Raw genomic sequence first — 13372 nt, 5'->3', positions numbered from 1 at the left:
GCGGCGGAAAAGCTATAACATGGCAGGCGGTGTCTATGAGACACCGTCCGCCATATTATGATGTTTGTGTAAATATGCTTTTCCACGGCGGCTTTTCCGCCATGGAAAAGCATACGGACATTCACTTTGGGGGCCCGTTGCGGGCCCCCTGGGTGAATGGGGGGTGGGGGGTGCACATGGGGGGTACCTATGGTACCCCCCAGCATTTGCGTACACAAAGCAGCAGGCACCGTGCGGTGCCTGCCGCTTTGTGCATGTAAATGCAACACATGCATTTTTAACATTGCAGCGGGTGCAGCTTGAAGCTGCACCCGCCGCAATGTTAATAATAGAGGATGTGACCGCCACCCTGGCGGTCACATCCTAATTGCCATGGAGGGACCGCCGCTGCCCATGCGGACGGTCCCTCCAACTCAGGGGTGGCGGACGGACGCAAGTCCGTCCGCCATCCTAATCGGCCCCTTAGTGTTTTGCCTGGAGGAAGGCTATCGCAACCCCATATCATTTCAAGTAGACATGCACTCTATATAGTTTCTCGGGCCTGTTCAACCCAGGTACATTCTAGGTTAGCAAATAGTACTTCGTCCCTGTGTCCGCCACGGGTATATTGAGTAGGTACCCGGACCCACCTAAAGGGCCCTGTCAGCCACCTCACAACACCATATCACCAGTGGATGATAGAAGCGCCTCACGATAACGTGACAAAAGGTAATAACCTTTCCCCATAAATTCCCCCCTCAGTCCCACCTGCAGGCAGAATATACAGGATACCCTCTAACTCAACCTTCGGCCAAAGGGGTACTGAACCTCACCCCAGTCTCCCTCCCTTCCCCCCATATCAAGATACTTCTATAGAACTATAGGTGTAAACACTGCCCAGGTTGCTGGGACCTCAACTGTCCACAAGACCAGAAGTGGCCCCGGTAACGAAAAAGAGAAAAAACAATTCTGTGCAAATATATCATTGAGCCCTAACACGGTGGGTTTGCAGTCTCTTAGGAGGTTAATCTTCTTGCCGGCTCTATCAGGCACCCTACACAAACCCATAATCGATGTTCCTATTCAGCGTCCATGCTGTTACTCAGTGTATCTGGAACCATGCTGAGTTCTGGTCAGTGGTGTCCAGTGGTGTGGTCTGCAGTCTTTCATCAGAACAGAGCAGGATGCGGCCCACCTCTGTAGTGTCCGAGACTGGAAGCTACACCGCTGATGCCGTCCTGCTTCTGGCCAAGTGGCGCACCAAACGTTTCCAGGCTCCCCTCCAGTCGGGGCTCCCCGGCCCATGGCCCAGTGCAAGGGGGTCCAGTCAGTCCACAGCCTCCTTCGGTGACTTGAAAAAGTGCACTCAACCCTCACATTGGATTCTCAATGTTGCAGGGAACATCAGACTGTATTTGAAGTTGCATTCCCTCAGATGTTTTTTGACTGCCAAGAAGTTTTTATGGAGGTCCTGTACCCTTCAGATATAGTCTGGGAAGATGAGTGTTTGTCCTTGTACCTCGGGGGCTGTGAGTGCGTACATGTCATAATATCACATCTCGGTCTCTGTAGTTGAAAAGCGGGGCTACTATTGTTATTATTATTATTATTATTATTTAGCTTATAAAGCGCCTGGTTACTCCAAACCGGAGTGTCCCCGCGCTAGAACACCAACAGATCCCTAGCACCTGACCCAGCTAGCAACCTTAACAATGACCCCAGACTTCCAGACCGTTAAGGGGCACTACTTTCGTCCTCCATACGAGCGTTGAAACAGACAGGTTTTACATTTTTTCCTAAACAGAGTTTCCGATGAACACAAACGTAGGTCCATAGGCAGATCATTCCATGCCTAAGCCGCCAGGAGGCCAAAGGATCTCCCTCCAGCTGGAGCCTTATGTACCCTGGGCACAGTCACTTTGGCTGTGCCCAAGGATCTCAGGTTACGAGCGGGGCGATACGCAGTCATAAGAGGGAGCAAAAATCTCGGCCCCTTTTGATGGAGGATCCTATGTCCAAAGCATAGAGCCTTAAAAGTCACTACTAGCGCCCTAGGTGGTGCTCCAGGTTTAGGCACCGCTGCCAGCACCCTGTGTGCTCACTCGATCGAAAAGAATTTAGATAGCGGTCTGGGTTTGAGCGTTTTCACAATCCAGTCCTCCAAAAAGAGTACTGTTGAGGGGCCCTCCACCCATTCTGGAACCTCAATCAAGAGTGTATTATTTCTCCTAGAGCCCCCCTACAGCATCTTTCAGGCGCTCTTCTGTTTGTGTTGTACTACATTTAAGTTCCGCTACTGTGGCTTGTATCATTTTTATCTCCTTTTTCAGTGTTGTCACATCTCCTGTGTTCATGTCTCTGTCTGCCACTTTTCATAGGTCGATGCACAGGTGGTTCATCTCGATAGCCATTGTATCCATCTTGTACTCCAATGCGGTTTTGGTCCCTTATATTGCAGCTAGAATTTCCGCTGTGGCTTGGGTTTGGTACTGGGACTGTGATCCAGGCCCCCTATCAGGGTCAGGTCCCTGGACATTAGGTCTAGTGATGGTGTACAGAACATTCTTGTTCGATTGGGCTGCCTTTTCTCCCTTCCCCTTACCTATCGTGAGGGCAGTGCAGTAGGATATAGCCCTGGGTTGCACAGAGACTGGTGTAGAGTAATATATAGGTTTACCTTTCCAGAGTCTCAATCTAGCACCGATCAAGACCCCAAGTCTTCCTCACTTTCCGTGACCAGTGGTTTCAGGGCTCGCCCCGACTGCCCAGAGTGAGCATTAGTCTCTGGTATTCCCCTGCAGCACGTTGCAGCAGCATAATGTTTTTCACCTCTGCTGGGGGCTCCGGTGCAACCTCAGGCTGATATTATGCTCTGCCCAGCCAATTGGATATGGGGCCATCCACTGTCTGTTCTCTCTGTGGATTTCACTCATGACAGCTCAGCTCTTCCCAGTTGCCACTCTCAGATGTTTTGCAGCACTCTTGGGCCGCGCAGGGCCACTCGCCCGTCGCCACACCATTTAGGGTCACCAATGGGAGTCTCCTAGGTGGCAGTTTCTTGATCAGTCCCCTAAGGCGCCGCAATGCTCACTCTGCTCCACTGTGGCATGTCAGGTTTCTCTCCTTGGGCGTTCCCCCTTCCCCTCATATTGTCCAGACGACGCGGGTCTCCTCCAGGATTCTGCAGGCTTGTGTTCTCCATGCCTGGAGCAACGAGGAGGACGTCTATCCGGCCATCTTGGCTGGCCACTCCCCCTTGTATGGCCTTTACTATGTATGAAAGTAAGTAGTTCTCAAACTATTTTGCAAAGCAAGCATATGCCCTGGTAATCTGAAAATTTCAGATAAGTTCAGTGCAACATGACTATCAAAGTTGCGGTTTCGAAGTCAAGTCAAGTCAAGTTAAGATTTGTATAGCGCACTACTCACCCGAATAATATATATATTAATAAAGTAATGAATCCCTTCATTGATACCATAGTCCATGTTTTCTTATGTAATTTAAAACAGCATAAACAGTGTATTAATAGTCCATTATCAAAACCCTTCTACTCTGTGGGTTGTAGAGGAGTGGGTAGAAAGTCAATGTATGCTTCCTGCTTTCAGGGTAAATCAGAATCTCATTACTAGACGGACCAGATGCATAATGTCCATTTGGTCATTGGACGCATATAGTATTGAGTGTTTTAAGGCGGTATATTTGGGACATTGCATGTTTGTGGGTTAGTTGGATGACGCATGAAAAGTGCAGTGGAGTGTAGCACAACAGATGGTTGAGGAAGGTGAAGCTTGAATCAATAGAAATTGGGTTTTATGGCCCAAGGTTTGGCTTTTCATTTCTTATAAAGAGCTTTGATACAAGCTGGTTACAGATGGCAATGTCCTGCTAATGGGTACTTTATGTTTGCTGAACTGTGACTAAATCACTAAATCAGCTCTGTACTGAGCAGTACGTCCTACATCCTACCTTCTCCTGCGGCTGAGAGAGAGTTGGGATATCAGGAACTCTGACTTGCCTATAGTGCAAGGGGGGTTATTGGGGTCTGCCTGCAGTCATCCAGAGAACAAAAAACGTCCACATGAGGGTTTTCTCCTGCCTGTGGATTTTTCTCTGTAGTTTTGTGCCTTGGCACATTGCTTGTTAGCAACTGGTGCCTGTCACAGGGTTCGTTTTCAAGAGTCGCGCGGCCAGACGCATGGGGTGCATCAGGCAGCATCACATGTAAGCCACGGGGGATACTTGGCAAATCTTCATGTTCATGTTGTTTGTCTTGTTCCCAGTGAAATGTGTTCAGGAGCCTCCCATCCCTGCCCTACACCTTTGTTTTCATCCTCTGAAGTTCCCTCGGGGTTTGAAAGTACTGTTGGGTACAAGTGGTTGGTTCTTCTCACTTTGTTGCTCCTGCAGGCTCAGTCCTGCTTGCAGTATCCTGGCTAGCTTCTTCCTCCTGCTCCTCTCTGGTTATCTTCTCGGCTTTCAGCAGAATCGTCTACTCTTGCTGCACGATCGCATCATTGTATACACATTTAGATAAAGACACTGGTAGTATTCCATAAGAATATGTATTGCCTTCTCTTATTTCACACCCCTTTCTGGGTTGGAGGGACAGAAAAAACAGGATTCGTTTCCTGGGCTGCCCTTAGTTTGGCTCTGAGCTGGATGGTGTGTATACCGGAAACTGAGTGCCTCACTTTCTGGACCTAACATTGATGATTAGTACATTAGAGAACACCTTTTGATTTGTCAATAATGCATTTACCCACGAGGAAAAGCATTAAAGCCAAGGGCGCGATGCACACCAAGGGATAATTACATTTCAGAATTAGAAGGTTGGCAGTGGTTGGGTAGCGGTCCATCACTTCCTGAAGGAACATCATTCTGTTGTCCCAGGGAGAATTGTTTCATCTTTTTTTGGAAACCCTTCTAATGGAATTATCAAGATGAATCACAGAAGAACCGCTCGATAGGGCTCAGCCGTCAGTAGCATTTCAGTGTGCCAATGACCTTCAGCCTCCACAATGAAAAACGGTGTGAAATGGGATTTTGCATTTTAATATCTTCTTGGCATCACTACTGCAGTGCTTCTGGCAAGACAACAGAACATCTACTTATCCCTGGCAGCTGGCGGTGTATTGGAACCGGTTCTGTGCCTGTTCTGGCCTCTGGATTTACTGAGGCCTGTTTGCGGCTCCATACATGTCCTTTCCTTGTGCCTGCTATTTTTGAAGACTGGAATATTTCCCGAAGCGTGTTCTTGCACACCCCCAGCCGCCACTGCAAAACTCCACTCTGCTTCATGCTCAGATCACGTGCTCGGCTGCTGGCGAGTCACCCCCAGCCCCACCCTCCCATGCACGTGTCCAGGAAGGTTGTTGGAGTCGAGGGTTAATGTTTTCTTGTTTTAGCCACGTGTCTCACGTGCCCATAACAAGGTGAAACCCTCTCCCACACAGCACGGCTAGCCAAAAAAAACCACACCTGCCAATTCCAAACACAGTCGAATCTACCCTTTTTGACGCCGTGAAGGAAAAATATTCTTTCTCGTGTACAGCTTGTAAATGTCGGAACTGTTTTATCCCAGCTATGTTATGAGAATATATCCGAGCCTGAGCGTCATTTAAATTGTTTGATATAGTTCGGATCTAGCTCCAAGTTCACACCAAGGTCTTTTAATAGAACTCTTTTGGTACAACAGGGAATTGTGTTAAAATGATGTGGTTTACAAAGACAACGTTCTGCTTTTGTTCCGTATTAGAAAATATAGAATGGAACGAGGAGTAGGAACAAATAATTGTGAAGAATGTGTACCTTTTCGAAAAAATCTGTAAGAAATTCAATTTACTGTATAGTTCTTATAGTGCATTTGTTTGCAGGCTCAGTGTTTGATCCATGTTGTCTAATTTTGTTTCTCGATCTGTTTGTTTTCAAACCATGAATGCTTATTAAAGGTTAAACGGTTTTCAAATCCAAAATCATACATTACTATCACTCACTAATTATTAAGCGATTGCATTTAGTAATTATGAAGTTCAAATCAATCAAAGTCATATAAATGAGAGTACAAATTATTATGAAGTTATCTCAAATGGAAAGATTCTCCCATAAAGAGAGTGAAAAAAGCATGTCTGCAATATGACTGAGCTGTATTCTACCCTGCGCTAGCTTAAATCACACAATTCTAACATTTGCTAACATGTGCAACACCTACACATGGTTCCCATAAAAAGCTTCAATAAGGATAAAGTAGAAAGGTACAGTAGTTGGTTCAATAGTTTCTGATGATTGTTCACAATGAAGCTTCTCCAAGCAACCTTTCAACGTACACATTGAACCAGCTTGTAGTCTGCAGGTGCACTGTAACAATTTATTAAAACTTTCTACAGTTATCAAGTCAAGGAAAACCTTTCAAGAAGAGCAGGTCCTCGTGCCAGCTCTCCTTGCGACAGTTATTCTATCCAGCTTGCCCGCAGTCTGCTACCCTCTGCTGCCCGTCGACATGCTGCCCTCTGTTGTTGCCTCCTCTGTTCGTTTCTTGCTCTGTTATGCCTTTTCCGCTTGTTTTTCTGCCCTGTTTTGCCTTTCCTGCCTATTTTTCTACCCTCTGTTTTGCCTTTTCACATATGTGTTTAGCCAATGAGCATTCTGATTGCTGGGATTTGTAGGCCAATACTTAATACAGAAATTGCAAAACTAGTCCCCCAAGCCAAACGCTGTTCGCTAAGGAACCAGATTTGGCTGAAGGTGACTCGTCCCATTTGATCATTTGTCATCTGTATGACCAGGACTGTCGCAGCAGTACAGTAGTGCTGGAGCAATTTTCAGAGTTGGGTGCTATCATCGAAGCGGACGCGAGCGGCGCGCGCGCTGTGGGCGCGCCGGAGGTGCGCCAGAGGTAAGCCCGTCTGTGCCCGTACGAGCCCACTCGATTCCAGAGGCCACGACCCCTGGTCAGGTGCTTTTTAATGTCAACTCCGGCCCTAGGGAAGTCTTTTCTTCCACCGAGTTGCGTGACATTCGGGACAAAGCCGTTGCTGAAGGCGTGTCACCATTAAACTGTTGCCAGCACTTCCCCAATCACCTGGAAGGACCGGTAGCCTGTAAATATTACACTTTTCAGGGGCTCCCTCAAGCTAGCCATAAGTCATCGACTGGGCCCTTGAACCCCTCCTCTTCGAGTGTTCGCACTTTTATCCTTTGTAATGTTCGGTCCCTAGCTGGGCATGCTTTTAAGGTATGGGATTTGATAAACTCCCATGCGCCGGACATCTGTTTTTTGACGGAAACATGGCGGAACTCCACCAATTTCCCACTGATTAATATAGCCATCCCCGAGAACTATAAAATTATACACTTGGATAGGGTGTATAAAATGGGGGGGGGGGGGGCTTAGCCATAGTTTGTAGAAGCTATATAAAAACCGCCTGGATATTCTCCCAAATTGATGACGGGATTGAAATGGGTATTTTTAAAGCCAACTTCTCCCCCTCTGAGAGCTGGACAGGGGCCTTAGTCTACCGCCCCCCAGGTCCTAAAGGGGATTTTGCAGACAAACTTGTGGACTTGATAGCCACAAACGTCCTCACAGCGAACAACTTCCTGCTATTGGGGGATTTTAACTTTCATGGAGAATTATCTTCATCCCCGGAAGTGAGCAAGCTCCTCACAGACCTTGAGCAGTTGGGGCTCTCGCAGAGAGTTAGAGGATCCACGCACAGTAGGGGCCATACATTGGACCTAGTTTTCACTAATATAGGTTCTCTTAGCTTCGACCCACCAGCGCCTCTGACCTGGTCGGATCATGCACTGATCAAATTTACGACGGCTCCCACCTTATCGACTCCGCCTGAGCAGGCCATTGGATGCAGAAAACCATCTATGCGCCAATGGAACAAGCTGTCCTTGCAAGCCTTTGAGGCAGAATTCAAGGCATTACCCCCGCTGAGGGATCAGGATGTATCAGGGGTGCTGAATGAGTTCGGGGCGGGTCTGAATTGTGTTTTGGACACCATTATACCCGCTCAGCCTCGGGCCAGATCTACCCGGGATCGCCATTCAGCCCCCTGGTATTCGAGGAAGCTCAAACAGGAAAAATCATCGTGCAAAAGGCTGGAGAGACAGTGGCGTTGGTGTAAGTCCATACAATCTAGGGCGCTTTTCAAATTGGCTCTGGTATCTTATCACCAGAATTTGAAGGCAGCCAGATGGCGGTATATAGTGACACAAATCGAAAGAGCAAATAATTCTTCTAAGGCATTATTCGATATTGTTAAAGATTTCACAGCACCGGATGCCTGTAAACCACCAGTAATTGAATCACAAGAATTATGTGACTCGTTGGCCGTTTTTTTTCAGCAAAAAATTGAAAAAATATACGCCAACTTTCCTTCCCCTAAACAGTACCCCACTTCATCAAAAGGGTGTGGGGAAGGTCACTCTGACCAGGTTGAATGTCCACTGGAACATTTTACACCTATTTCCCTTACGGAGGTCCTTAAAGCCTTGGAAACAGCTAAATCGGGCTCCCTGGCAAACCCTTGCCCCCCCAAGGTTATGGCACTTTTGGCAAACGCTCTGGCCCCTTCGGTTCAAAAGATTCTTAATCTTTCGATTTCCGAAGGCGTGGTTCCAGTCGCATGGAAGGAAGCTTTTGTCCGCCCAATACTGAAGAAGGCCACAGCTGTTCCTCAGGACTTAAAGCAACTATCGCCCCATTTCCTTGCTCCCTCTTTTGGGAAAAGTGCTGGAAAGCTACATTAATCAACAATTAAATAGACATCTTGAATCTAATAATATCCTGGACCCTTCACAATCTGGGTTCAGACGTGGCTTTAGCACAGAAACAGCCCTGCTGGCCATAACAGATTCCTTGATGATGACTATGGACGGAGGAGGATCTGCTATTCTGGTCTTGCTTGACCACTCCACGGCTTTTGATACCATCTCTCATACGAAGCTCGCGGAGAGGCTGAGCTCGGCCGGTATTCAGGGTCTAGCTTTTAAGTAGCTGCAGAGTTTTTTGCAGGATAGACAGCAAACTGTCACTATGGGCCCCTATCAGTCCAAAAGCATTCAGTTGGACAAGGGTGTCCCCCAGAGCTCCTGCCTTAGCCCCACCCTTTTTAATATCTATATGGCGCCATTGGCCAAGGTGGTGGAAGCCCTGGGGTTTGAAACAGTGTCATACGCCGATGACACCCAACTGGTGTTCAAATGTGGACCAGATAGAGAGGCCGATAAACATCGTTTCTGTACGGGTATGTTGGAGATTTCCAATTGGATGGGTAAAAACTATCTTCAACTTAACCCAAGCAAGACAGAAATTATGCTTCTGGGCAAGGCAGGAGAATCTTGGTCCTCGGACTGGTGGCCGTTGCAACTCGGTGCCCCACCCGTGCTGGCACAGAGTGTTAATAATCTGGGCATCAAATTGAATCAAACCCTCTCTATGCAAGATGAAGTGAAGGAGTCGAGATCCAGGTGTTGATAAAGGTGAGTTTATTCAACAGGTAAAGCAGTACAAGTATTCACCATCCTGCCTCAGCAACCGCCAGGATCAGAATGGAGAATTTGGAACCATTGTGGTATGAGAACAAAGAATACTTGGTGGCATAACATTCTAAGCTTGGAAAACAGTAATAACATTAAGATGAGAGGCACAACACAAGATCATATATCTTCAATAGCCGGGGCTTGCTATTTCAGGCTGAAGCTGTTACGAAAAATTCTCCCCTTTATCCCTATGACTTACCGAAGGACGCTGACCCAAGCGACGATCATTAGCAGGCTAGATTATGGCAACGCTCTGCTAGCTGAGGTCGGAGGATCCCACTTGAGAAAGTTGCAGGTTATTCAGAACACTGCTGCCAGGCCGGTATGGAATCAACCAGCTGGCACACCGTCACTGCCTTTGTTAAAATCCCTTCACTGGCTTCCGGTCAAACAGCGGTCCTTTTTTAAGGTCTGCTGTCTGACATTCTCTGCCCTTCAGGGCCTGGGTCCTGTCTATCTGCAAAAAAAAAGTGGTAAGATACAGACCTACCCGGGTGCTGAGGTCTCATTCGATGCGACTACTCCAAGTACCGCGCATCAATCGCAGCAGGTCGGGGGGCAAGGCCTTCTCTTACCTAGCCCCTAAATATTGGAACAGTCTCCCAGTGGCCCTGCGTGAAATCTCCTCTTATTATGCTTTTAGGAAACACCTTAAAGCATATCTGTATTAGCGGCCCTGACTTCTGATCGGCTACTTCGCTCTCCAGGTGTGATTGAGAAAAGCGTCGAGATGCCCTCCTGGTGATTCGTGCGCGATACAAGTTCTCCACATAACATAACACATAACATCATCAATGTTACATTACTGGAGTCATAGGGATTGTGAAAAATCCAAATGCCACACAAAGAACAAGTATAGCCAATGAGCCTTGCCGGTTCTGCCGGAGAGTATTAAGGGTGTGGCAGTGCCATCTTTAGCTCTGGTTGCGCCCGGTGTGACAATGTTTGTTGGCACTCCTCCAATGACCTCCTTCGCTACAGATTCCCTCACTACCACCCTTTAACAGTGTCCCTCAAGCCTCCATAAAGTCTATCTTTCACATGCGTTTCTTTTGTTTTATAGCACCACTCATGTCAGTGTAGGGTGTCAGAGCACTTTAGATCACGCATACATTACACAGAGACAAATAATCATACACGTGTAAATCAGTATGTAGGGAATGTTACATAAGATAGAGGACTACAAGGTGTAGGAGTCACATGCCACCCATACTGGTAGACAGTATAGTTTTAAGAGTGCTTGGTCTGGAGAAGCGCAAACCTCTTTAAAACCTAACACCATGATTGGGGATTAGCTCTAGTAATAAGAATTGATTTCTACCCAAATGACCCCTTTTTGGGACAGAATAAAAGACTGTGGCAACAATCATAACGTTTAATCTAAACCTTGCATTCTGCATGCAGCTCTTTGATGACAGTTAACAGCTCACTGTTCTATGTTAGGATTTTAACTTATATATTTAAAGTAACAAATGGTTCTCTGTGACGAAAGCAGTAACCCACTGAACTATGTACATTATAGGCACTTATATCATTTGCCTGGTGCATGTTCTTAGCAGCATATTAACCCTCTGTGTTACATTATGATGAGTCAAGACTTCCACTCTCTCCCCAGCCACCCATTAATCACCTGTTTTGTTGATATTTTTATTGCTACCTGGAAATAGCTGGAGGCAAGGAAGCTACAGCAGGTGCTTTTACAACCAAAACATATTTGAAGACACAGCTCAGTCCCCCTCCAGTCTCACACCCGGTGCCACGGCACCAGTCACACCACGCTAGCACCGCCCCTGGGGTGTGGTATGTAGTCACTCGTGCAATTTTGGAGCACACTGTCACAAACATATAACAAAAGCATGGTGTAGTATCTCACTGTCATTTACAGAAAACACCTTTTCCATTGAAATGGCAACAAAGTTTGCACTGACACTCATTTTTAAAGATAAAACTTTACAGAGCACAAATGATATTGGGTGGAAATTGAGTTTCAGCAAATATTTATCAGTTACACATCAACTAAAGTGTCTTGATCTATGTTCTCCTTCACAGACCCTTTCTTAATATACCATGCATGTGTCTTTTTTCCGTGCGGGACCTCGTGTTGTAAAGCTGAGAATTGTTCTATTACAACCACCGCTGCTGCATATGTTAAAACAACTTAAATAAAACCATTAAAAATAAAAACTAAAGTGTCTTCATTTGCTAAGATCTTATTACAAACTTTCTTTCCCTCAAACTTCAGATTTGCAAAAAAGGTGCTTTATTTGTGCTTTTCTGACCATTGGTATGATTTAAAAAAATGTGTACTGTTAATTTGTGGGTATTTAAATGTTTTTGTGTGTTATTAAACGCTGGCCTTTCCTTTCACACTCCCTATGTCCCAGCAAGATAGATTGCTTTACAAAATATTCAAAACTCTGCAGTCAAATAAAAAATGACCACCAGTTTCCTAGTTAAAAGAATAAGCAGCAATCTGTCAGAAGAATTATTAGGCTGACATTTGACCTCTGTTTTTGAAGCATAGCAAATGTGACTAGATAAACACTAAATCGTAGTGCAGACCCACAAGCAAGAGACCTGTTGTGTGTGTACAGTCCTGGTACTCCCTGCCATATCACACTATGTGATGTTTTACATAGTTCTGTTGTGTAGCAATGGTGTGTTTCGTGGCCACGCTATCAAAGAAATAAAAAATAAATGAATGTACCGCTAAAAGAGAATACTCGATTTGATAATGCACAAATAGCAATTTACAGAGGACAGATTTGAAGTCACGGCAGTAGTCATGTGATTAACTCGAGACTACACATGACGGCTGTCACCCTTGCACCCTCCCACTCAACTTGACAAGGCTATAGTAGAAGGTGGAAAATCCTGAAGAACAGGTAGACCACATACTGAAAAACAGAAATACCCTGCTGTGTAGGTCAGGTGCAGGGATTTCCAGAGCTCCAGGCAAATTGACATTTTGTTGTTTGTCACTTCCCGTCCCCTAGCAACTAGGCATTTTGTTGCGACCTGGAGAGGCAGCAACTGTCTAGAGTGGGCTTAATGTTCCGTAACACCAGTCTTGCTTTTACTGAATATAAGTAGTTTACCAGATACGAGTTAATGGTAGATCCTAATTGTGGGGTAAATTCAGCTCTGTCGTGTTCTGTAGATGAATTGATTCAAAACTGCTAAATCTTTGACTATTAACCTGTTACTTAGGTGCCAGAATGTAACAGGCAATATAAATGCTCCCAAAGTCGTCCATTTTTAGTGTCTTAGTTAGGGTTTAGAATTGGGCTTATTTTAGCTTATATTTTTGGAAGTTGAGAGTAGGATGATTTACGAGGAAGAACAATTATAATAATTTTTCTAGATATTTACGATTGTAAATACATATATTTATGCTAGACCATTGGTGTTTAAAAAATATAACTGGTGGAAATCCTGCTTTTAAAACTAGGCCCTTTCACCTTAAATCCCATCTTTAGATGAGGTAGCAACAGTTGTAGAGCATATTCTTGTTGTATTCACTGCTGAGTATAAGTAAGGCAATGTGGGTGAATATTTTTCATTGTCTTCTGTACCAGTTTTTCCCTACATTTTTTGGTCTCACCCCTGGCTTGATCAGTTGAGTTGTATCATTTCATCAGGAAACAATTTTCCCTTTTGCATCTTTTTATGGCAATTTATTTACTATTCTAGGTCGCCACTTCCTCGTGCCCTTGTGTTTCTGTATTCAATTGCCCCTCCTAACCCCCTCTTTTCACTCTGTGTTGGGTCCTTGTTGCTCCCATCCACCTCTTACTGCCATCTCCTGCCCCTCTGTCTTTACCCCTTTGTGCCCTATTGCTC

The 13372-nt window shown here is 45.7% G+C and overlaps 1 protein-coding gene across 1 annotated transcript in view; it reads left to right on the top strand.

Annotated features, from left to right (window-relative positions):
• Window positions 1-13372, top strand: part of DHRS11 (dehydrogenase/reductase 11) — a 554518-nt gene that overhangs the window by 370613 nt on the left and 170533 nt on the right. The gene's annotated exons all lie outside the window — the stretch shown is intronic.

The sequence above is a fragment of the Lissotriton helveticus genome, chromosome 3_1 (genome assembly GCF_964261635.1).
Source record: "Lissotriton helveticus chromosome 3_1, aLisHel1.1, whole genome shotgun sequence".
Lineage (NCBI taxonomy): Eukaryota > Metazoa > Chordata > Amphibia > Caudata > Salamandridae > Lissotriton > Lissotriton helveticus.
Note: the sequence above shows the minus strand (reverse complement) of the source record. Positions and strands in the feature narration are given on the sequence as shown.